This window comes from Lepidochelys kempii, chromosome 10 (assembly GCF_965140285.1).
Source record: "Lepidochelys kempii isolate rLepKem1 chromosome 10, rLepKem1.hap1, whole genome shotgun sequence".
Lineage (NCBI taxonomy): Eukaryota > Metazoa > Chordata > Testudines > Cheloniidae > Lepidochelys > Lepidochelys kempii.
In genome coordinates, this window is record NC_136389.1 from 84,496,154 (window position 1) to 84,518,175 (window position 22,022).

At 46.9% G+C, this 22,022-nt stretch overlaps 1 protein-coding gene across 3 annotated transcripts in view; it reads left to right on the top strand.

The window, feature by feature from the left end:
• Positions 1 to 461: 461 nt before the first annotated feature.
• Positions 462 to 22,022, top strand: part of ZNF710 (zinc finger protein 710) — a 51,038-nt gene continuing 29,477 nt past the window's right edge. For all 3 annotated transcript variants that reach the window (XM_073304576.2, XM_073304575.2, XM_073304577.2), the window contains exon 1: positions 462 to 682. The gene's annotated coding sequence lies outside the window, so the exon portion shown is untranslated. The remainder of the gene's footprint in view (positions 683 to 22,022) is intronic.

Sequence of the window (22,022 nt, forward strand, 5' to 3'; positions counted from 1 at the left end):
GCGGGCGAGGTGCGGGCTTTCTGGGAGCCCGCGGCGCGGCCGCGTGGGGCAGGCGTGGGGCGGCAGGCCCGCGCCCCGGCGGGAAGGGGGCTCCGAGCGCCTGGGGCGCCGTCCCGCGGCAGCGCCCCCCTGCCCGGCGGCCCCGCTCGGCCGCAGGCGAGCCTTTCCGACGCCCCGGGCCCGCCGCGGCCGGCGGGAGCCCAGGGCCAGGGCGAGCAGCCGGAGACGCGCCTGGCGCAGGGGCTCCGGGCGCGGCCTCCGGGGCGGGCGGGGGGACCGGCCTCCGGGGCGGGCGGGCTCGCTGCAGGCGGGCCCGGGCCGGCGGGCCCTTCCCGGCCGGCCGGTCCGCATGGACCCGCGGGGCGTGACTTGGGTCGGAAACGAAACCGCCCCCGCCCGCGAGCCGGGAGGGCCGGGCGGGCGGGGCTCGCCCCGGGGCTCGCCTGGCGGACCGGCCCGGGAGCCCCTGGGCGGCGGGCAGAGGCCGGAGCGGGCGGCGGGCAGAGGCCGGAGCGGGCAGCGGGCGGGGCGGCGGCGCCGAGACAAAAGGGAGCGGAGCCGAGGAGCGGCGGCGGCTGCTTTGCCTCCCTTCCCGTCGGCCCCGCTCCTCGCTTCCTGCTGCCGGGAGCGGCCGCCAGCGGGCCGGGGCGGCCGGAGCAGGGACCCGCGTCGCCAGCCCGGGGTGAGTCCCGGCGGGGGCGCGGGGCCGCCGACATGTCGCGGGCGCTCGGACGGGCCGCTCCCGGGGCCGAGATGGCGGCCGGGGGGGGCACGTGGGGCCGCCAAGTTCCCCGCGCCGGGGCCGGACCTGTTGAGCCCGCGGCCGGGCCGCTGTGGGGCGGGGGCGGGAGGCGCCGTGGGGCGCGGAGGGCTCCGGTCTCGGGGCCGCTGCCCGCGGCGGGGACCGGCTGCCTGGGGCAGGGGCTGGGCAGGGGCCTGGCGGCGGCGGCCGGGACCCCCCCCCCCCGGCGCCCGGCCTGGCCCCCCCCCCGGCGCCCGGCCTGGCCCCCCCCCCGGCGCCCGGCCTGGCCCCCCCCCCGGCGCCCGGCCTGGCCCCCCCCCCCGGCGCCCGGCCTGGCCCCCCCCCCGGCGCCCGGCCTGGACCCCCCCCGGCGCCCGGCCTGGACCCCCGCCCGGCCTGGCCCCCGGCGGAGACCGTCCGTGGGAGCGACCCGGCCCCTGCTCGGCCGGGGGAGGACGGGGCCCGGGCTGCCCTGCCTGGAAACTCCGCCCGCGGCGCCGGCCCCTCTCCCGCCGAGAAGCCCCCGGGGCCGGCGCGGCGGGCTTCGCCGGGTTTCGCTGTGGCGGCCGGGCTGAGAGAGGGGCCGCGCCGGAGCCCCGAGCGCCGCTGGCCCGCCCGTGCCCCCATGTGGACGTGGCTCGGGTCTTCCCTTGCCCTAGCTGCTGCTTGGCGGGGGCTGGAGCCCCCCGATGGCACAGCCCCGTGTGCTGGGCGCCCTGCCTCGGGGTCCCCCAGACCTGCTCTTGGGCCTTCCTCCTCAGCAGGGTGTCCTGTGGGGCACCTGGTACTCGCTGGCAGGACCCTTCTGGGCTACGGGTTGGGCTCAGCGGAGGGGAGGGAAAATCATCTCGTCACTAGCCTAGTGTTCTATAAAAGTGCCTACGATCAGGGGAGTTAGAGATGGGAAGAGCCTGGTTCAATAGGTCGGGTTCATCTAATGCAAATATTTGAGGTTTTTGCACTCTTGCCCGCCCACCCACTCTTGCCCGCCCTCTTTTATCTACACCTCTTATATTGCAAACAGATCTCACCTGCCTTCTGGAAAATGTCAGGAAAAAAATCTCCCTACAGTTCACAAAGGCTTTGTTCATGAGACCTCTGATCTGACTGGTCACCAACTTGTTTTGTGACTTTCCTTTGGAAAGTATTGCACATGGTGAGGAGCTTTCCCTTCTTACAATCACCTGTAATCACTCCACAGAATATAATAATTAATAGACTTTATTTAAACCCATTGTGTTGCAAGAGGGGAGAGGTGGTCAAGGCGGAAGGTGCAGCTCTGGGAGGTTAAAACTCCTCTTAAAATATAAAAAACCTGGAAACACAAAGTAGAGAAGGTTGGTTAGTCTCTAGGCTTCAGTCAGAATGGACAAGTTGTTTGTGGCATAAATGAATTAAGTTTATTTGCTCCAAGGCCTCAGGCTAAGGATTAAACTGTTTTACCAGAATCCATTTTAAACACCATTATACAATGATTCTGGTGGACTCTGTTTAAACGTGGTTTGTCTGGCCAATGTGGATTAGGCATAACCATTTAAAAATTGCATTCTAGGCTAGTTGGAGACCTAAGAAATCAAATATCCCCAGATGAACTCTGAAAAGATTGTGGATAGGAGCTTGTTTTACCATTTCCTGGGGACCTGTTCAAAGTAACCCTATTTTGGCAGCAAACCAAGGGACAATTTTTAATTATGATTTTAGTCTTCCCCTTGACTTGTGAAACATTCCTATTGGAGTCTTTCCTCAAATTCTTTTGATCAGACAATGTATGGAGCTGTATTTGCACCTGATTGTGGCAATGAAAATCCTTCTGGCAAAGAAATGGACGTGCCCCTCTCTCCATTCTAGAGAAATGATTTAAACAAAAAAAAGTGAGGAATACCCTTCCAATGGAAAATCTCCACAACTGCCGGCTAAATACATATGGCCATCTTGCAACCTGGTTCCCATTTTCTGAATATGCTAGACTGATTGGCTCCATAAATACAGATAACACATTCTTTCCATATGCAAGGTTAAAGAAAAATAGATAACTTAAGTATTATTACAAACTGTATGCAAGTTAAATTGTTTCTTCACCAAACAGGACAGCTTTTCGCCTTGTTTGTGTTCTGTTTAATCGTTATGATGTAGTTTTAATTTTATTAGACTAAAAAGTATAAAGGGATTGTAATTTGTAAACCAGTTTAGTAAATACCCCTCAGAGACGGGATGAATGAGAGAGTCAGCAGCATTGTGCTAATGAATAGGCAATGGGCTATTTGTGCATGAGCCAGAGTGATTATTTCAGGACGTTTGCTGCTAAGTGAGACAAACATTCCATATGTTGATCAATGTGATCGTTTTTTTCATATTAATTTTATATTGAGACTTAGGCCCTAATTCAGAAAGGTACTTTAACACATGCCTAACTGTAGCACAGTCCTGTTAACTTCAATTGAACTAATCATATGCTTAAAGTTAGGCACGTGCTTCAGTCCCTTGCCAAATTGGGACCATAATAAAAAGAATAGGCTAGTGTAGGTGGGTGAGTTGCCATTATTACTCTGACTAGGAATTGCGCTAACTCTTCTGTTCTTGCTACCCTGTCTGCCTCTTCCCACTCCCCAACCCAGTTCTTTCGCTGGTCCACCTGTTATGTCTTGGCTTTTAGACTGGATGCTATTTCAGAGAGAGACTGTCATTTTCTACACGTTTGTTCAGTGTGTGATGTCACCACCTCTGCAGTCCAGTAAGGGCGCCCACTTCTAGGCTTCTGGCTCCCCAGCTGTCCTCTCTCTGGGGCGGAGATCCTGTGTTTCTCCCTCCTGACATGATTTTCCCCAGGGTGCACAGTTCCCTACCTACACTGTTATTCCCAGCAAGCCAGGCTGCCTAAGCAGGCCAGCGCCTGCACTTTGCTCACTCTTCGAAGGCTATGAACAAGGTAATTGCTCAACTTAAGGGTTTGTCTTAACACACAGTGCTGCAGCAGTGCTGTGGGAATGCTTTAGTGAAGATGTTACTATGCTGACGGGAGAGCTTCTCCCCTCAGTACAGTTAACTCACTTCCCTGCAAGGCGGCAGCTACGTCAACAGGAGAAGCTCTTCCATCGACACAGCCGGGTATAACTGTCGTTCAGGGTGTAGTTTTTTTACACCCCAAGCGATGTAGTTATCCTGATAATGGTTTGTAATGTAGACCTGGCCTGAGTTACAACACAGCTATTTCTGAGCAAGCACGGTGAAAGCATTACAGAGAAAACATTAAAACAATAAAGGGGTCTACACGCATGCTAATAAGCTTACCGGATATCTCGCCAACCCCATCAGAGGCTCTGGTAGGAGTCAGTCCTTCAAACCCCACCAGGAGGGTTTTCTGTGATTACAAGCTCAGAATAGCATTCTTTTAGAACAAGCATGCCCATGCATTGGTTAATCTTTCCTTTATGCAGTTTGGGCCTTTGTTTTTTGGGTTCCAGGAACAGGAAATCAGCAGACAGTGATTCCTTCCTCAGGGTGTAGCTTCAAAAGACTGGGGTTTTTTGCATAATCAGAGGTGAGAAATTTGCAATCATCTCCCCATTGGGATTTCCCAGGCAAACCACCTGACACTGTTTGTTCGAAAGCCTGTTGTCTGGCCCGTTGTTCAATATAGTCCTTTGAAGTTCATAACATTTCCCAGGGCTCACAATCATACAGAACTTTTGCATTTAATACAGTGAACTCCAAAGATGATTAAACTTAATACATTTTTTTTTCAAGGATATTGCAGGAAATTGCCATATCTGTCACATCTAGCATAATGGGGGCCTGACCTACTTGGCCTGTAAGTTCTACTGCACTATAAATAAACTTTCTAAAAGTTCTAGTTTGGGTCTCTTTTGGATACACCTTTTATGTAGCTGCTAGTGGGTCTTTTATTTGTCTTGTTTGAGGCAGAGACCCAAGAGCCTGGCTGCTGCGCAGCATTCCAACCTAGGGGGCACATCAAGGGTGTTCCCTTCATCTCAAGCTATGGATTTGGGGACAGACGGTGTATTCCAAGTGGCACTTATAGAGCTTTTACCTTTTCTTTCTTATTCTGGTCTGCCACATTCCCTCCCTTTAACCCTAATTGGCTGCACTCTGTGCTCTCCCCTTCCCCAAACTGACTGTGATGGGCACAATAGTGGTTAGACTGTAATAAGTTGGCCTGATTCACTTTCTCCTATTTTTAGATACACTTTTTCCCCGAAGAGAAGCTTATTTTAAAGGTGTCATATTCTTGTCTTCCCTAATTTTGACGACAGTTAGCTTGGAGACCAAGAGCATTGGAGTTTGAGGTTTCTCAGCCTTTAAGTCCAGGAGTAGTGTTGAATCTTCAATAAGGAGAACTTTGCTCCCACCAGTTTCAGTCAGAATAAGCTGAGTTTAAAATAAGGGTTAAAAAACAAAGTTTTAAAAAAATTCTAACTAAAAATCCATTTCCTCCTTAACTGTTCAGGTTTCACTTCCCTAGCACTTGGGGCAACATAATCCTTTGATTTCTCAACTTTTCTATAGTGTCCCCCAGGCCAAAGAGAGGAGACAACCTCCATGCCCGCTGGAGGGGGAAAAAAACAGCGGGGGGAGGGACGGGGGACAACAACTTTTCTTTTCTTCTTTTTTAAATGTCAGGCGTCCTCAACCTCTGAACATTGTAAAGAAGCTCTCCTTTCCCTCCACCTCCACACAACCTGCCCTCCCTCCCCTCTTTTCAGGCCACCTCTGGTCTTACTGTAGAGAGGCTACAGTAGAGGGACAGTGTCTGAAATGTTCTCAAGTGTAGGGGGAAAAAAAAGAGCACACAGGAAGTTCACCTGGGTTCTTGAAAAACTGTTTCCTGGTCACAAAGATGAAGTGCTCTGAGAGATTGAGGTGACTGAAATACTAGTGCTGGAGCAAACTGATAATTTAAAATGCGATAAGTCACCAGGCCCAGATGGTCCATCCATGGGTTCTGAAGGAACATAACTAGGAAGTAGTAGAAGTAGCTACCAACAAAATTATTCAATCTTTAATTTAAAAACAGCCACTGTTCCAGAGAATTGGAAGGTAGCAAGTATTGCACCCACAACTTAAAAAGGCTGTAGGAGAAATCCAGGGAATTATAGGCCTATGAGCCTTACATCTGCACCTGGCAAATTGGGTTAATTGGCAGTGAATAACAAAACACCTGGAAGATCATGATCTGATAGGGTCTAACCAGCATGTATTCCACAAAGGAAAATAGTGTCTCACTAATCTCTTAGAATTCTTTGAACATGTCAAGAAAGTAGTGGATGAAGGAGAACCAATTAACATAATATATTTAAAGGAGTACTTGTGGCACCTTAGAGACTAACCAATTTATTTGAGCATGAGCTTTCATGAGCTACAGCTCACTTCATCGATGAAGTGAGCTGTAGCTCACTTGAAAGCTCATGCTCAAATAAATTGGTTAGTCTCTAAGGTGCCACAAGTACTCCTTTTCTTTTTGCGAATACAGACTAACACGGCTGTTACTCTGAAACCTGTCATAATATATTTAGATTTCCAAAGGGCCTCTGAGAAGACACCCCACGATGACAACTTCAGTAGTCTCGTGTGGGAAGAGGCAAAGTTGTCAGGGATCAAAAAATGGCTAGGAGACAGAAAGCAACAAGTAGGATTAAATGGTCAGTTTTCATCATGGCCAAAGGTTAAGAGAGGAGTCTGTAAGGTCCTGTGTTTATTATGTTTGTTAATTATCTGGAAAGGTGGGGTGCAGTGAGGTGACAGAATGTATAGGTTACACAAAGTGAAGGTTAGTTAGGACTAGAGAGGTTTGTGAGGAACTAGAGTGAGACCTATACAAGCTAGATGAAATTTAATTTTGATAAATGAGAAATAATGCACATTGGAGAGAAAGTTTAACTTTTCATCACCTTGTAAGTTCCTAAATTAACTGTATCAACCTAAGACAGTGACCTGGATGTCATTGTGGACAGCTCAATAAAAACTTCTGTGTAATTTGCAATTGTAGTCAAGACTAAAACAATGTTAGAGTGCATAGGAAATGGGATAGAAAATAATACTAAAAATATCATAATGCCTTTATATATATATATATATATCTCCAATTTCATCTGGATACTCTGTGCTGTGTTGGTCACTCCATCTGAAATAGGATATTGCAGAAGTAGAGGGGCTTCAGAGAAGAGCAATTAGAATGATCAGAGGCCTAGGGAAAGCTCTCATTAATACAGATTGTAAAGAAGAAGGGAACAGTCAAAGAAATTGAAAGTGGGAAATTCACAATCGATAAAAGAAAATACTTTTTTACACGGTGTGTGATTGTGGAACTAACTGCCATAGGAAGTCGTTGAGGCCAAGAACTTAAAGGTGATTGAACATTGACATGAATATCCAGACTTGTCATAACTCCTGTCCCTTCCGAAATGTTTGTCTTAAGTCTTGATGCATAAGGTTTAATGACCATCTGTAACTATTGCAGATCAGGATGAGACCTTTTTTGAGGGGAATGGGGGTGTCAGCGGGCAGGCAGATTATCCCATAGACATCTGTCTGCTGTAGGGTTCTTGCACTGTCCTTTGAAGCATCTGGTTCTAGATACTCTGGGACAGGATACTGAACTAGGTGGACCTCAGGTCTGATCTAGTCTGGTAATTCCTATCTTTCTATGAAACTCTGCCATTCTGGATTTGCTGTGGAGAGCTCTTTGAGCTAAAAGGTGTTTTTGGGTTTGCAGGGGGAGCTTACATTTAAAAGGAAACCTGGGCAGCTCCAAAAACCTAGAATAAGCATGTTTACTGTAGGAAAGGGATTGTGACAAGCAAAAGCAGATATGTGATCTGCAGTGGCCCATTACTTAGGGCAGAGAGTCTCAATCAGAGAAAGGTAACTACATAGATGTAACATATTTAGACTTTTGTAAGGTGTTTGACTTTATACCTCAAGATGTTCTGATTAAAAAATTAGCATGTGATATCAGTCATGCATCTGTTAAATAGATTGACATCAATCAGTCAGAGTTTTTCAAAGGTAATTGCCAATGGGGAGCCATCATGGGGGTGTTTCTAGAGAGGTTGCATAGGCGTAGGTACTATGTCCTGGTGATGATCAATGTTTTCATCAATGATCTGAAAGTAAATATAAAATCACTGCTAAAAAAATTTGTGGATGATGCATAGAATGACAGCGTGGTAAATAATGAGGACAAGGCAGTCCTAGAGAGTGGCTCGCTTGATAAGCTGGGCCCATTCAAACAAAATGTGTGTTAATAAAGCCAGACGCAAAGTTGTCCATCCAGGAACACAGAATGCCAGCCATACCTACAGAATGGGGGCCTGTATCCTGGAGAGCAGTAACTCCAGAAAGGTTTTAGGGGACAGAGTAGACGAGCAACAGGAGAAGGGAGGTGGTGATTACCTCTGTAGATGGAACTGATGAGACCAACCCTGGAACACTGCGTCCAGCTCTGGTGTCCACACTTCTAAAGGATGTTGGAAAAATTGGAGAGGGTGCAGAGAGGAGCCAGAAAAATTATTCAAGTGTTGGAAGAAATGCCTTTCAGTGAGAAACTTAACAAGCTCCATCTGTTCAGTTCATCCAAAAAGAAGAGTGAGAGGTAACTGGATTAGGGTGAAAGTACCTTTCCTGGGAGTAAATGCTGGGCACGGACGTGCTCCTTTGCTGAGTGGGGAAAGGCAGAACAGGGTTCAATGGCTGGGACAAAGCTACATTAAAACCAGGCACAAATTTTAAGCTTGAGGGTGACTGAGCATGGGAACAAACCACCACAGGAAGAGGTGGCTTCTCCCTCCCTTGATCTGAAGATCTGCAGACTGTCTCTTTCTGGAAGCTACGCTTTAGTCAAACACAAATGATTGGGCTCAGTGCAGGGGTAACTGGGTGACTGTAATGGCCTGTGTTGTACAGGAGGTCAGGCTAGACTACCTAATGGTCCCTTCTGGCCTGAATATCTATGAATGGGTGTCAGGGCCACAGCCACTCTGCCCTTCCCATCTTGCTGAATGGAAGTGGAAGCTAGATCCCAGCTAGCTGGGAGGGGAATTCTGCAGGAGCCACATTAGGAAAAAGGGGTGTTTGTATGTTGAAGGTTGAGAGCTACAGACTTAGTGAAAGTGCAGACCCTCCAGCATTATTTGTCAAACAAATCAGTGACTGTTTGTACTTGTGGTTCTGCATCTTATTTTCATGGCTGTCCTCTAGGGGACTCACACTCACACACAGAATTGGTCTGCACCTCTCATGATGATAACTTAACACCTGCGACAGTTACCCTTCACATAATGATTACTTAAATTAGTAGGGGTAGAAGGGGAAGTTATTCACTGTCTCAGTGGGAGAGTTCCAGATACCGGACAAGTGATAAGTCACGGGCCCTTCTTTAAATGTGGTGAAGGAGCTGATGGAGAAGAAACCAACAATGGAGGAGTTGACTGAACAGGGAGTAGATGGGTATGAGGTCAGAAGTCGTCAGCTCCTTGGAGCTTCTTGGAAATCATACCATCTCCAAATCCATTTGGAAATTGATGGGAAGCTAATGAATGCTGATCCCACTTCCTGTAGCAAGAGATTACTCTGCCCACAACGTTGCAGGCCCCTGAAGTTGAGTAGCAATATAGGAAGGCAGTTAAAAAATGGAACTGCAGAAGTCATGGTGGAAAATTTAAACAGATTTCAACAGGGAGAGACAATGACAAATCCTGGCAGTGTCCCCCAATGCTGGTGATGAGCACCTTTCGACAAAGGAAATATGGAAGGAAAATGAAAGTTTGGGTCAAAGATAGTGAACACTTCTATTGTGATGTAGGGGACTTCAGGTGTGAATTCAGAAAAATGATTGTGAAGTCAGACATAAGGACTTCAGTCTTGGATGCATTTGGCTGTAGGAATTCCAGTCATGCCCGGGTGCTGGCAGTCAAGGCAGGTAGAGAGGGCATTCTTGGATCTTTCTGTCATCTGAGGGAAGTGTAGTATTGTGTGTTGCTCACATGTAAATGATGTGTAAGTTTGAAGCTAATAAAGCAGGATCCCTGATGACGAAAAGCGGGTAAAGGACTGGATCTTGTGACTTCTTTGGGTAGATGGCCATGGAGAAGATGTAAAGCCTCCACCAGAAATGGCCTGGAGAGAACAGTTAAAAGGTTGGTTTGAAACCAGAAGAGGAGGGTGTCTGAGACACCTGTTTTCCCAAGGTATTTCAGAAGGAAAGTGGCTGCTGGCCCTGAAAGTCACACTGGGATTAGGAGAGGCATGAAGCTGGTTATTAGTGACCCAAATGTGCCCTAGGACTCTAGGAATGTAACTGGGCCTGACAGTACCTGCTGCTCCCTTGTTTTTTTTCTTTAAGTTCTGGAAGTTCTTGGGGCTCTTAATACAGAATTACTCTGCCAGATGTGCCGTTGGGGTCTGTTTGGTGGGGTCACATGCTTCCAGGGGTGGTGGTTTTCCTTTTACATATTACAGTTAAAAAATAAAACTCCCTCCTTAAACTGGTGCCCGTTCACTGTTAATGAATGCGCACACACCCCCAGTGTGGGTCCATGTGTCAAAGTGAACCTGGAACATAATGGCAAATTCTGATCTTGGCTCCTGCCAATCCTTGAACATCTATGGCACTGTATGCAGATGATGCTGATAGCCAGGGACAAAGGGCTGGGCTGGGCTGGAACTGGAGTTTCATGGCAACCTCGTTTTCCGTCAGTTTGAATCTAACTCTTAACGTGAGTTGGGAAAAGCGTTAGTTTGTAGGGACCTGGCCGCAGCGCTGTCCTGCCTGAGAGAGGGAGCCAGCTGGAGCCTGTGTACCGCTGCCTCTCTGTCGTATGGGGAGAGAAGCTTCAGGGTCAAAGGTTCTTTGCACTTTATCGGTCTGGAATCTTCTCCAGAGCCTGAAGACAAGACTATCTTTCCATGCGAATTTCTTCTAATTAGGAGATGGTTTGGGGAAGAACTTATTTATCAAGGCGAGGTGGTAGGCAGCTATGTTTGTACATGCTCATTGATTTTATACTTGAAAATCTGGCTCTGTCATGCAGATTTCTTACTTTATTGAGCACAGTTTAATTCACACTGGTGTTGGGAGAGACTGTGAAGGTAGCTTGGCATGCTGGCCAGACATAATTGATACCTGGCTGTAATTTGTAGGGTCTAGGGAAGAATTTCATGTCTAAAAGCATTACAAAGCTATCTGCTCTCTTGTACAGATCACTTGTGTTTTCTGGTAGACGTTGGTGTGTGTTAGAGAATTTATTTGGTATTTGTTTTAGAGAGAGAACTTGTACTTTAATATATTTAAGAATCAGAATAAAACCCCTATTGTAGTTTGGAAATGTATGGCATATGACCATTTTCGGACTCTAGCTGCTGTCTAATCTGACCTCTTCAGGGGAGAGAACTCAAACAGATGCACATAAGTTTGGTTTGTATTATTTTGTCAGTGTTCTCTTCAACAGTTACACAACAAAGTCTCTTAATGCAAGTTAGGTCATTACATGGTTGTCATACAGTGATAAAGTTCAATAAATCCTTTTTCTTTTCTTCATCTCTTCTTGATGCTCCCTGAGTCAGGCCTCCGTGCCTCTGAGGTTTTTCTGACTAGATCTACACAATGTGTGCCAGAGATCTACACATTTCAAAGATTCTTCCTCTGGTGTTCCACTTGTTCTCATGGTGTGTTGCTGTTTTCCTTACCGTGGTTCTTGCTGCTTTTGGTTAAGGGTTTCCATGTTATCCATTAAGACTCCTGCTTTCAGAAATTTATGACTTGGTTGTGTAAAGGCAGTAATTTTGTTTATAAAATGTATCCCCAAAATAAACTTGTCATCTTCATCACAATTCTTTTATGTTTGGCCATTTAAAAAAACGACATTCTGAATTTTGCTTTTAGACCTTTTTAATTTTTTCCCTAAACTGTATTAACTCCCTCCCATGATAAACTCTTTATTATACAGACTGGTTAACATACATGCATAGGAAAAGGTTTTTGATTCACACACCCCAGTGAAAATTTCCTGAGACCTTTCAATGGATTTGCTATATATATGCATGACTCTCTGGCTTGGTAAACAGAAAATGAATCCGCCATTAGCCGAAGGTCAGTGATCTGGTAAGTATAGAAGTTGGCTCTCATTGCTGGACGATAATGGCTTCTAAGGGATAGCCGGGCAAGTGAAGGTTGGATTTAGCTTATCTGATGTTCACCTTTAGCATCACGCAAAGCTAAGCAGGAACTTTTTTGTTTTTAAAGCCTATCACAATCTGACCATAATCTGACCTACCTGTGTCTCATGCACCAGTTGATGACAACACTGACCTCCCCTTTCTTTATATCAGTGATGTCCAACCTCTGCCCCTTGCGGGTGACAATATGGAGAAGAAAATACAAATTTGATTATTAATTGAAGTGTTTTCTGAGCCACACCCTGTAATTTTTAAACCAAGTGTTTGAATGAGTCCAACTGCCTCCCATCACTTCCCTTGCATCTATAAAACCAGGGAGAGGAGGTTGGTCGACAGGGCCTCCTGTGACTGTGGGGCCTATTTCCGATCCTCCGTCCGTTCACACATACGGACAGAGTTCCTCTGGGCGGCGTCCGTTGGCTCCCTTGATGCCTTTGAGGAGCAGTGGGCACTGTCCGGGGTTCTCTGCTCCGTGTCCCCGTCAGGTTCCCTTCGTTTGACCCTTTGACTGCACTCCTGTCCTTGTTATTTCATTAGTTGTCCCCTGGAATCACTTGGCTTCCAGGTCCTGTGGATCCTCCCCTTAGGCTGAGGGGCGGGGGGGGCCCTTTAGCAGTGGGCAGGCGGAACCTGGATCCCAATAGGATCACTTCCCCTGCAGCCTCAGGAGCAGCTAGTTGGTGAGAACTGATAGTTCTCTGAGCAACAGTTGCCTCTTCCTTGTGCATCTGCTTAGTGGTTCCCCAGGAGAACTTGCTGCATGGCAGGGTTGTTGGAGCTCTCAGGAAAGCAGGAGAGGAACCTAGAAGGGTGGCTTCTCTCTCCCACCCAGTCACCCAGAAGGAGCAATGCTGAGAAACAACAGCTAGTCTGGTGCCCTGATTCTCTGCTGCAGCCATGAGTGTAGGCTGGGGGTGCTCTGACTTCTGCCAGCTGGCTGTGGTCTCCAAAGTGACCATGCACTCCATGGAGAGAGCCGTTGTGTAGTCTGCTCTGTCCATTCGTCCCAGATTTGGGCTCTGCACCAAGCGCTGTGGGCAGGAAGGCATGTAAGCCACCTTTTGTGGCTCTGTGCCCACTGGGGACTCCCTCACACAGAGGATGGGAAGGTTTCCACTCCTTTGGCCCCTGGGTAGCATAAAGGGGGCAGGACAAAATCTGCCCCCATGTTTTGATTGTGGCCCCTGGCCTTTTTAAAATATGGTTGGGCCTGGGAGCAGGCTCCCTTTCAGGAGCTTTATCTCCGCTCCTCAAGGCTGAAGCTCTTCTCCTTCCAGGCAACTGGGCACCCCCAAACCCAGCTTGCTGCTGGTCCGTGATCCACCTGACCCAGCAGCTTCCGATACCGTCGTTTCAGGGAAACCAAGAATTCTGACCTTGGGTCTTGATGGGTACATTAATAAATGTCTTGTTTAAAAATTAAAAACTTGGCTTGTTTTAAGTCTTAAGGCACACTGTTAGTTAATTATTTGAAATCTTAAACATCCTCTCTTAGAGAAGTGTTGCAGTTCCTCTCCTAAACCAAGGCCAGCACAATCATCTGCTTTGTTTTTATGGGTAATTTTCATGCACCAAAATCGTGGTGTCTCCAAGTTTGGCTAAATATCAAGGCCCAGCCTATGGCATCCAGAAACCGGGCAGGCTTGAAGTCCACCTGCAGTTCATATTCATAGGTGATCTAGTGAGTTCCCGAGAAAGAGGGAGGAAGGAGTGATAGAATTACAGAAGGATAAATGCTTGCTTGTTCTACATTTATCTTTCCTGTTTCTTGGTAGCAAATGTTTGTATGTATGTGCTCCAAGGCTCCAGACAGTTTCTCCCTTTGCCATTTTTCCTTTCCACTGACTGACATTTACTGCTTGTCTATATTTTCCTTCATTTCAATAGACTGTCTCTCCCCTCTCTTCCTTTTTTATATATATATATATATATATATATATTTTCCCCCAAGCCCTCCCTTTGTTTCTCCTAACATCCCATCTAGTGACCAGTGGCCCAGCACCCTATTCATCCAGGAAGACATGAGTCAAAAGCCTGGGCTTATTCCCTGGCCATTCAGTGGTGAAATGGTGGTGGTGCTGGAAATTTTGGGGGAGCAGTATCCCCTGCAGAGAGCCAACATACCAGCTGCTCTGTGGATTTTTTTTCTAACTCTTGAGATTAAGAACGTTTCGGTTTCTGTGAGCTTGCAGCTAACAGCACTGGAAATAAAAGGAGCAAGCTGCAGGAGGGCATTTGGATGTTTTCCCTTGGGGAGGTCTTTGTTTAAAATTTAATACTCTGTTACTCTCTTTCTAGATGGATGCTAGCTCTTCTCTAACGTGCTGTCACTTTGACACTTTCTCTCTCTAGTTTCCTTTCTCCCATCTTTCCAGCACAATTCCATTAAGCCTCTATTGTAGCTGTCCCATTTTTTAATACAGACATGTCCACAACATAAGCTTTAATAGTCTAGAATTATTCAGAGTAGAAAGTTGGGCACACTAGTTCAGCATAGCAGGGCTGAAAGAGCAAGCAGTCAGACACCTGTCCCCTCTGTAGTGGGGCAGGGTTTTTCTCTTGTTCTTCCCAGACTGCCTCAAGGATCTTTTTAGGAAAACACCAACGTGCTGTGCAGATTTCCAGGACGGGTTCTAGCTAAGTAGTTGCCTTTCTCGGAAGTGCTGATTGTAATTTGAATGATGATGGATTGTGGGTAGGTGTTTATAGTTTCCAGATGGAATATGAAGAAGCAAAGATTATTGAACTCTTCCTATGATCCCTGATAGAAGCCTTTCCACTTTTGAGCTTTCTTACTTGAAAAGGGTTAATTTTAAAAGATGAATACTAATGTATTGTGGTGCAATGCAAACCACTTGACCTGAAATGGGTAACGATTATTGTCAGGAATGAATTGACTAGTGCCTGCCTCACTTGTCCTGCTGTCCTTCAGTTTAGAGAGTCAACAATGTTTTCTCCTTGGCCAGGCATTTATTATTTAAGACCTGTATTTATGAGTTGCACTTTACCGTGTGAGTAGACACTAACCTTAAAAGTCATGGAACTGCTACTCGGTGTAAGAGAAGCAGAACTGGGCTCTGAATTCATAGGCTCTTGTGGCACTCAAGAGAAATTCCTTTGGAGAAGACAGAATCATAGATGGTAAAATTGAAAGGAACCTCTTGGGTCACAGAATTAAACGAGGAGGGTTGGACTCATTCTTGTCTTTCCCAGTTGTATTCTTCGCTCATTCAGCATGTTTTATGGAACCCCAGTAAGATCATTTTGGAGCTCATCTGCTGAAGACCGTAGGTGTTTGATTTATGAATGGTTTTATTTCATGATTATCAGCAAGGTGCACGCACAAGCAAATGATTTCTGCAGTTGGATATTCTGTGTATTTATAAGGCCTCCTTCAATGCCAGAGAGAGAGGCAGAGACTGATCTTTTAAAACCTGTGCACACAGTCACAGTAATTGTACTCACAAGGGTCACGCTGTTCCTCTAAGTTCAGAAGATACCAAGAATTGCTCATACTTAGTATCCCCAGCGTTTACATGTAAGCACATATACAGACAAGAGAAACCTTAAAACATTTGTAATGTGTTATAATATATTTGTAACAATTTAAATAACAATAAAAATTTCCCACCCTGGGAGCTGATCCCCATGAACCTAAGCCAGCCATTGGATTTTCCACTGTACGAACCAACATCCTTTCTAGAAGTGTTTTCAGAATGTGCTGGGTGGTGGTGGATTGATACTTCACATCCCTTGAGGAGCAAAGCAGTTGTATTCTACAGGTTGGTTTGATGTCTCAAGATTCGAACGACAAAAATAGGTTATAAAATGCATCCAGGACAGTTGGCACAGTATTCTGTTCAGATGCCCCACCAGTCAAAGACGGAGATGATTATGGATCGGTGTATGAAAGGACCCAGTGGCCTCCCTGACCCGCTCTGTGCTGGCCTGTGCAGGCCGGTGGAAGGCCTCTTCGTTCTGCCGCACACATGGGCTATGAATGCACCACTTCCTTTGACTGCTTCATCTGTGCCTCTCTCGTACACATGGGAACTGTGGGGCGCTTAGTGGAGTGGAAGTTCTGAGGGTTTCACTCCACTACAGACAGGTATTAAATTAGGAAACTAGAGCCCTTTTCTTTTGTCGTTTTCAGGATTCCTCCTGTGACAGACGTAGCTTTTGTCCGAGTTTTATTCTCTGGACTCTTTGTTGTCACAGAAAGGACATTTGCTTATTCCATTTTAAGAGGTGCATTTCCTGCTTGCTGTTTTTCTGAAGACGATCCCTTTATTGTAGTGGGACTTATTATAGTAACTTGCAGCAAAACCCTTGAACGCTGCAGATATTTGGTGTAACATTGGATTAGACTTTACACCAGTGATACAATAAAATGGAATGAGAACGGAGTTGTTGAACGATGTAGTTGTCAACACCACCTGAACTTCTAACAAACTCGACAGTATTAATGCTGTTACTGTCAATACCAAAGGAGTATTCCCACAGCAAACTCTAGGGCCTTCCAGGTATTATGAATTACCTGTGGACTGCAGCTAAATGTAAGCCTTCAAAGATTCTAGCTGGTGGCTCACTGAGCCACTTGGTTCCAAGGAATATTTGAGTAGGGGAGCAGATAGGGCCAGTAAGTTTCAAGTTGGTTTGGAGCAGTGGTAGGAGAGAATTATTCAGATTATTCATTCCCCATAATCTAATTGCTCTCCCCACCAGGAAGACTGTCAGTTTAAATGTTCCTGTTCGTAATCTGAACTCAGTACGTCTGATTATCTCTTTGGCGATCCCTCTCTAGCTCATCCTCCTTGTGCCTGGGGACAGTTTAGACTGAGTTGAGAAGTGATTGCCTGCTTCTTGGCTGCCTCCTGCTCCCATTGGCTGGTGGATTCTTCGGGAGACTGTACTGTCATTGGCATGTTTGCCTTTATGGAAGGCCAAATCCTGGCTTACTGCATCTCTGGGCATTTGTATGCATAACAACATGTGGTTTGGTCTTAAATGCAGAAGGTAGAAAGCTCCTGCCTATTACCAATATGAGTCTCTGAGCTTATAAAGGGAGCTGCTCTGTGAGGAGTCTGTTTGCAAGCATCTCTGGAAGGGCCACTGGAGCATGGAACATCTCTGTTCTTTCCTTTGGCATAAGGCCTCCCTTAGTTCTTTCATGCTGATGTAAATTAGGCCTAATCTTGCACTCTCTCTGTGCAGTAAAAATTCCCACTGCAGGCAATCAGAGTTTGGACTGCATTAGGACTGTAGGTTCTAGGCTATAAAGCATAAGAATATCAGAACAGCCAGACTGGGTCAGACCAAAGGTCCATCTAGCCCAGTATCCCTGTCTTCTGACAGTGGCCAATGCCAGGTGCCGCAGAGGGAGTGAACAGAACAGGGAATAATCAAGTGATCCATCCCTTGTTGCTTATTCCCAGCTTCTGGCAAACAGAGGCTAGGGACACCATCCCTGCCTATCCTGGCTAATAAATTCATGGAGGATATGTCCATCAATGGCTATCTAGTTCTTTTTTGAGCCCTGTCTTGGCCTTCACAACATCTTCTGGCAAGGAGTTCCACAGGTTGACTGTGCGCTGTGTGAAGAAATACTTCCTCTTGTTTTAAACTTGCTGTCTGTTAATTCCATTTGGTGATCCCTAGTTCTTGTGTTATGAGAAGGAGTAAATAACACTTCATTGTTTACTTTCTCCACATCAGTCCTGATTTTATAGACCTCTTTCATATCCCCCCTTAGTCGTCTCTCTTCCAAGCTCAAAAGTCACTTATTAATCTCTCCTCATACAGCAGCCGTTCCACACCCCTAATAATTTTGTTGCCCTTTTCTGAACCTTTTCCAATTCCAACAAATCTTTTTTTCACATCTGCACACAGTATTCAAGGGCGTACCATGGATTTATAAAGAAGCAATATGATATTTTCTGTCTTATCGATCCCTTTCTTAATGATTCCCAACGTTGTTAGCTTTTTTGACTGCCGCCACACATTGAGTGGATGTTTTCAGAGAACTGTCCACACTGACTCCAAGATCTTTCTTGAGTGGTAACAGCCAGTTTAGACCCCATCATTTCATGTGTATAGTTGGGATTATGTTTTCCAATGTGCATTACTTTGCATTTATCAACATTGAATTTCATCTGCCATTCTATTGCCCAGTCACCCAATTTTGAGAGTCTTTTGTAGCTCTTCGCAGTAGGCCTGGGACTTAACTATCTTGAGTAGTTTTGTATCATCTGCAAATTTTGCTACCTCGCTGTTTACCCCTTTTTCCAGATCATTTATCGATATGTTGAATAGGACTGGTCCCAGAACAGACCCCTGAGGGACACCAGTATTTACCTCTCTCCATTCTGAAAATGGACCATTTATTCCTATCCTTTGTTTCCTATCTTTTAACCAGTTACCAATCCATGAGAGAACCTTCCCTCTTATCTCATGACTGCCTGCTTTGCTTAAGAGCCTTTGGTGAGGGACCTTGTCAAAGGCTTTCTGAAATCTAAATACACTGTATCCATTGGTTCCCCCTTTTTGCCATACAGTGGTGTGCTAGCTCGCTGGGGAACTGAAACAGTGTCTTCTCTCTGTTGGTTAGGGTTTGTTTTCAACACACTTCCACCAATAAAGGATTTTTCAGAAGACTTTTCACACAACACAAGAACCAGGGGTCACCCAATGAAACTGATAAGCAGCAGCTCTAAAACAAACACAACACAGTCAACTTGTGGAGCTCATTGCCAGGGGATTTTGTGAAGGCCAAAAATATAACGGGGTTCAAAAAAGAATTAGAGAAGTTTATGGAAGATAGGTCCACCAATGGCTATTAGCCAGGATGGTCAGGGATGCAACACCATGCTCTGGGTGTCCCTAACCTTCTGACTACCAGATGCTGGGACTAGACAACAATGGATGAATCACTTGATAAATTGCCCTGTTCTGTTCGTTCCCTGCAAAGCATCTGACGCTGGCTGCTGTGAGAGAGAGAATCCTGGGCTAGATGGACCATTGGCATCTCACAGCATGGCCGTTCTTATGCTCTTATCATGACCACTCCAAAATAATTGTATTTCAGGCCCAGAAGCCTCTTGCTTTTTGCTGTCTTTGAGTTACTCATTGGAAGTTACCAGTACAAGGGACTGGTGGTTGCTGTCTCCTAAGTATTACAGCTTTTGAACTGGAAATTAATTGGTGAGCCAGAACATGAGCCCCTCTCTCTCCTTGGTGATCTCCATTCACAGGGGCTAACCCTGTTCTTCCCCCTCAAGCCGTCCCCCCACTAGTAGCCTGAGCTCCGGGCTCAGGAGTTCCTACACCCACCCGCTCCAAATCTGGGTGGTGTTGCGACATGGCATGCGAGGTTGCAGCCACAATCCTGTTTGGCCCAACCCCACCCACTCCAGCTCTGCGGGCTGTGATTCATCTCTGCGGGGCCTCTACTGGAGTCTCCCACAGAGTTAGCAACGTCAGCAAATGGGTTTGTTGCTCCTGGGTATGAAGAGTGGTTGATTTCTGAAGCTCTTAGAAGTTTTGGATGGAACAGATTCTCCAGTGGCCTATTAATTAACTTGTTAAAATGAAAAGCACTCCAATTGTAGGGTAGCACCAAGTGGCCTCAATGCGCTAGGTGCTGTACAAGCGTAGTAAAAAAAAAACAGTTCCTGCCCCAGAGAGTTTACAGTCTCACTAGGCCAAACTGCCAAAGGGAGAACAAACAGGGACATGACTAGCTCAAGGCCGCTTCATAGGCTGGTGGCAGAGACAGAGAGAAACCCCCTCTTGTAGTGCCCTGTCCACTAGACGGCACTGCCTCTCCCCTGTTGCACTGCACCAGTGCAGGTCCCTCAATAGCCATCTGTCTCCCTGTGTTGTCTGACTTTATCTGTGGAGTCGAGTGAGGGGAGAGAGAAAACGATGACCCTCCTGGTGTGGTGACTTCATGAGGCAGCTCCGAGGAGCCATGACCTGGCTCCTTCCCAAAGGACAGGGTAATTACAGTTAAGGTTACTTCCAAAGGTGTAACGCAAAGGACCGAGAATACCAAATGCAGAACAGCTCATCAGTAATCTCTTGCCAGGCTGCGGCCCAAAGGCTGGTGTGTGCGCTCTATACCAGCATATCACTGTCTGCCCTTTTAGGTACTCGTGATGCAATATTTGAAACTCTAGGACCAACTATTCACAAGGCACAAACCTGAGAACAGCTGCTAGCTGAGGTCAGTCCCAGGGTCACGGTGGGCTTTTCTGTTTCCTTTCACAGCAGAAGTGGCAATATTGCGAGGTGTGGGGGGAAGCCTCCCTGGCCAGCCATTGTTCAGCCTTCCATGTGCTGAACTCCATCAGCTAACCCAGATGCAGTCCTTGGCCATCACCTTCCTCCTGGCCTTTAGCTGGCTGGTGGCAAACCACATTACATACTGCCATTAACTGATCAGCATGCTGGCTTTCCCTGCTGAATGCACTCAGTTCAGGGTGAGATACAGGATTGGAGGGCAAGGGGAACTAAGCTGTCCAGTTGTGAATCTGTGGATTTGGAGGTGAGCCCATCACCACGAGACAGCAGAGGCAGAAGCAGCAGCAGAGATCATGGATGCAGCAGTCTGCGTGAAGAAGTAGCACTTCACTCCACCATTTCATCCCATCGCTCTTAGTGAGACTCTCTCCAACCACTGCAAATCGTTCCTCTCCTTGCTTGATCTGTGCACGCTACTGATGGCTGGAGACTTCAGTTTCCCCTTCGTTATTGCTTAGCCATGGTATACAGAGGTAGTTGCTTAGATCTCTATTCGTAAATTGACAGGTTTCAGAGTAACAGCCATGTTAGTCTGTATCCGCAAAAGAAAAGGAGTACTTGTGGCACCTTAGAGACTAACCAATTTATTTGAGCATGAGCTTTCGTGTGCTACAGCTCACTTCATCGGATGCATACTGTGGAAACTGCAGAAGACATTATATACACACAGAGACCATGAAACAATACCTCCTCCCACCCCACTGTCCTGCTGGTAATAGCTTATCTAAAGTGATCATCAAGTTGGGCCATTTCCATGATGATCACTTTAGATAAGCTATTACCAGCAGGAGAGTGAGTTTGTGTGTGTATGGGGGTGGGGGGTGAGAGAACCTGGATTTGTGCTGGAAATGGCCCACCTTGATTATCATGCACATTGTAGGGAGAGTGGTCACTTTGGATAAGCTATTACCAGCAGGAGAATGAGTTTGTGTGTGTGGTTTTTGGAGGGGGGTGAGGGAGTGAGAGAACCTGGATTTGTGCAGGAAATGGCCCACCTTGATTATCATACACATTGTGAAGAGAGTGGTCACTTTGGATGGGCTATTACCAGCAGGAGAGTGAGTTTGGGGGTGGGGGGGCAGAGAGTGAGAACCTGGATTTGTGCTGGAAATGGCCCAACTTGATGATCACTTTAGATAAGCTATTACCAGCAGGACAGTGGGGTGGGAGGAGGTATTGTTCCATGGTCTCTGTGTGTGTATAATGTCTTCTGCAGTTTCCACGGTATGCATCCGATGAAGTGAGCTGTAGCTCACGAAAGCTCATGCTCAAATAAATTGGTTAGTCTCTAAGGTGCAACAAGTACTCCTTTTCTATTTGTAAATTGATGCCTTTAGCCCCCAGTCATTCTTGTTCTGAGTCCTCCAATTGATTCGTCTCCTTCTGGGACTGAGGTGTCCAGAAGTGACGCACCACTGCAGGCTTGGGCACATCAGTACCCTGCAGAATGGACTTATCCTCTCTGTACTCCATGAGGCTGTTTCTTCATATGCTGACCAAAGCTGCCATATTACATTGTAACTTCATATCTAATTTGCTGTCTGTTGTCACACCTGCAACAGGCAAAGATCTACGCTTCTTTCCAGATCCCTCCCTCCCTCTGGTTGGGATCTGTGTTTTGGATTATTTTTCTCTAGGCATATTAACTATATTTTTCCAAGTTGAATCTTGTTTGACTCTTTCCTTTCCACACCTCTGACTTACGGAGACAGTGCTGCAGCAGCACCCCGTAGCACTTAGTGAGGAGCTAGCTACACTGATGGGAGAGCTTCTCCCAAGAGGCTGTGGC